Below are 4,411 nucleotides of genomic sequence, written 5' to 3' on the forward strand. Positions count from 1 at the left end.
TGTTTTTCTGCATAAGGCAAAACTACTACAACAGTCTCTTGGGAACAATGAACTATAGAATTTAGGGGTGTTAGATGTTTGTATTTTCAATAAGAGAGGCGCTAGTTTTGAATTATGATTTTCTTTAATTTTAATAGTGTAAATACAATATATTGAAAACAATTTTAACTGAACAGATATAAGTGTAACCTATCCTTATTATGTTTTTATTAAACAGCATTTCTGCTTCTATTCTCTGTTTCACATCTTAGAACTCACATTATTGGGGTTCTCTTTCTGCCAGAAAAGAAAAGAAAGGTATAATAGGTTTCAAAGTTAATTTGTAAACCAGAGGAGACCAACAACAGTCTAGTGGCTCTGTTCTTCTGCTTTTAAGTATAAGTATAAGTTAAATGGAAATAAACATGATTGATTATTTTTTTTAATTTCTAAATAATACACCGTAGAGTTATAGGTTGTTTTATGAGACAGACGTGGCCTAATGGTTAGCGTGCTTGGCTGAAGATTTGATGATTTATGGTTCAGGCTAATTACATGCCACTGGACACTTTCATTTGTGGGCGCGTTATAAAAGTAACAATCAATCCCGTTATTCTGCCCAAAGAGATGGATAAGGTACTTGTGGCGGTGGGTGATTTTGACTGGTAGTGCTCCCTGTAGTAAACAGTGCTAAATAAGGGACGGTTAGTCCTGAATCTTTTGGTTTGTGAGCATGCTGCTTAGCCCACATGCACACAAAGCGCCTTTCAGATTCAAATCACCAGTTTACTTTAGTACAAAAAATTCTTCGCTACTTCAAATTTCTATGCTTTGTTTTAAGTTTTACTTTATGTAAATATTCCTATTTTTTCCATTGGACTTTAACTCGCTAATTTCAGAAGAACAGACAAATTGTATTTAGCACGTATGAGAATCTTTATCATTTGACAATTTTCAAGTGGTTTCATGTTTTCTTATTATCATTAAGTTTCTTTGTTTCTGGTATTAGAGCAAAGCTACACAAGAGCTTACTGCACAAGTCATCTTTAATTTTTGAACTGATAGTCTAAAGTCAATGCAGCCAGTTAACAGAATCCGAATTAGCTATTGGGTTGATATTATCCCTTAAAACGCAATAACTGATGGAAAGTTCTGAGCGCCATTTTTAAAATGTTTTTTTTTTTCGGTAGCGAGACACAAATCATAGACCATTGGATGCATATTCCTGCACGATGACCACTGGGACGCTCCCAACCCAAATTCCATTATATAGAAGTTATCAGGCTAAGTATTATTGAGAAGCACACATAGGCGACTCTAGGTACTTAAAATATTCAGGGCTCGGGCTCATAGGCGCGAGAATTTTCGGCGTTTTAGTATGATATCGATTATGGTTTTCTATACTGATTTTTCAAGACACCAATTGGAAATTCGAGGCATTATCAAGTAGAATCGGGGTGCCAGCGCTTAGCGATGCCTCTGGAAGCACAGATACAAATTATAAATGATTAGACGAGCTATATATTCATATATATATATACTAGATACAGTGCCTTACAAATGTATTCACCCCCTTCAAAGATTTCACATTTAGTTTGTCGTCTGAGTTTGCAATCATGAAACTTTCAAATGTAAGTTTATATTTAGAATCTACACAATCTACTCCAAACTGATAAAACTAAAAAAAAAAAAGAAAAAGAAACGCTGTCATTATGTAAGTAAGTTAGATTTTCAAAGAGAATTAGAATATTCTCAATTGCATATTCAACCATATTGCTACGGCAACCTTATGTTAATTCAAGAGCAAAAGATTTGTTTGAAATGTCACGAAGTAGTGTAATGGTCTCTGTCTGTATGTAATCAAAGTGGTTTAACTTGACTTCAGAGTAAATGCACCCATCCAAGCCACAACTTACATTGTGATACGACAAACCACACTTGAAGACCAAAGAGCTTTCCAAACAAGTTAGGAATAAAGTCGCTGATTATCCCTTTGAGCATGGTGAAGTCCATCATTAAGAAGTGGAATGTGCTTCATACCCTATCACTAATCAGATTAGGCCACTCTTCCAAACTAAGCAGCCGGACAAGCAGGAAACTGGTTGGAGATGGCATTGTGAAGCCAACAGTGACTTTGAAAGATTTACAGAGTTGTATGTCTGAGATGGGAGTCAGTGTTCATACATCAACAATATCACGGGCCCAACACAAAGCTGGCCTGTATGGACGAGTGGCAAGAAAGAAGCCATTACTAAAAATAATCATCTTAAATCTCGTATGGAGTTTGCGATAAAGGATGTAAATGATACTGCAGACATATGACAGAAGGTTTTGTGGTCAGACGAGACAAAAATTGAGCTTTTTGGTCTAAATGAAAAGCGTTACATCTGAACCAAACCCAATATAACACATCACCAAGACAACACCATCTCAACTGTCAAGCATGGTGGTGGCAGCATCATGTTATGGGAATGCTTCTCATCAGCAGGGATTGATAAGCTTGTCAGGATTGAGGGGAAGATGGATGGTGCAAAGTACAGACGAATCCTGGAGACAAACTTACTTGAGTCAGACGAGGATCAAAAACTTGGACGAAAATTCACATTTCAGCAAGAATATGACCCAAAGCACAAGGACAATATCACACTGCAGTGGTTTCAAAAGAAGAAAGTGAATGTCCTGGAGTGGCCTAGTCAAAGTCCTGACTTGAATTCAATAGAAAATTTATGGAAAGACTTGAATATTGCAGTCCATCAACGATCCCCAACGAACTTGTCGGAATTGGAGCAATTTTGCCAGGAAGAATGGACAAAAATTACACCACTCCATTGTACAAAGCAGGTAGAGACGTATCCAAAACGACTCACAGCAGTAATAACTGTCAAAGATGCTTTCACAAAGTACTGACTTAGGGGGGGCTGAATATTTCAATTTATATATTTTCTTTACAGGTTTTGTTCACATTCAACCTATTTTACACATAACAGTGTTAAGTTTGATTATTAGAGTTCTGAATAAAAATAAGTTAATGAAAAATATTTGTTTACATTATTTGTAATTCATCAAAATGTGACATTACTGGTAGGGGTGAATACTTTTCCAAGGAACTGTAGACTTCCGCAGGGTACTCGAAAGTGTTATGTTTCAAGAGTTAATAAAACCAAAATTAAGAGTAACAAATATTTCTATTTCTTGCTTTTGAAGTTCATTTGTCACGCTGTGTTGTAGCCTACAAAGTGCATAATTGTTCTCGTGATTAATGGCATGCGTGCGTGTTACTGACGTCACGATAGTACAAATTGCAACGTTAAGCGTCCCCTATGTGACGTCATTTTAGTGTCTACTGACTGATTGACAGACGACACAGTACTGTAAAGTGGTGCGAGTGGCTAAAACAGGTGATCCTTCCAGGCGGCTTTCGGTCTTCTTTGGAAAAATAATTACAGGTTATCTAAAGAATTTATACACCAAGCGACTTGTTGATTCATTTTCTAAATGTAGTTTCTAGGAAAGTTTATTCATATAAAATGCTTAATCGATAAAAACTATACCAAAGTAATAATGCAGTGCCGAACTAACATTTTCGTAGATTATTGAACCAAATTTATTCATCTCAAAACCAGCCTGGCATGGCCAGGTGGTTACGGCGCTCGACTCGCAATCTGAGGGTCGCGGGTTCGAATCCCCGTGACACCAAATATGCTCGCTCTTTCAGCGTTATAATGTGACAGTCAATCCCACTATTCGTTGGTAAAAGAGTAGTCCAAGAGTTGGCGGTGGACGGTGATGACTACCTGCCTTCCCTATAATTTATCAGTGCTTAATTAAGAACGGCTAACGCAGATAGCCCTCGTGAAGCGTTGCGCGAAATTCAAATTCTCAAAGAGCTAAATCGTTAAAAACAAACAAAAAAAAGATGATGTGATCGTTCGTTTATCACATTTTTGACTTAATCGTGTTGAAAAACATGATTTAGTGCATAGGTTTCAATTTAAAATCCCTTTTTGATTTTGATTCAGACAGCTGAAATATCATTCAAATTCTCCCTTATACCGATTAGATACAATATTATTTTATACGTATATCGCACAAATTTATTTGATGGTCTGTTTGCTACACGCATCATATCATGTCTAGCACTTATAATATGCACTGTTGAGTAAAATTATATTTTTATTTTAATAGCTATGTTAGTATTCCCTGTTTATTATATGTGTTTTTCTATGTCGTGTATTTATATTATGTTTAGAATATGTATTGTGGCCTGTTTCACGACTCCCCATTGTACGTTATACAGCCCATCAGCGTCGTTCAACTAACAGTAACATCTGGCCTGCAGGCTACAAAATATTGTTTAAAACTTACGTAACACGTCTGATAGTTTAATAATCACTAAATGGAGTTTAGACAGCGTTATTTCACTGAACTGGTA

This window comes from Limulus polyphemus, unplaced genomic scaffold (genome assembly GCF_000517525.1).
Source record: "Limulus polyphemus unplaced genomic scaffold, Limulus_polyphemus-2.1.2 Scaffold755, whole genome shotgun sequence".
In the NCBI taxonomy this organism is placed as follows: domain Eukaryota; kingdom Metazoa; phylum Arthropoda; class Merostomata; order Xiphosura; family Limulidae; genus Limulus; species Limulus polyphemus.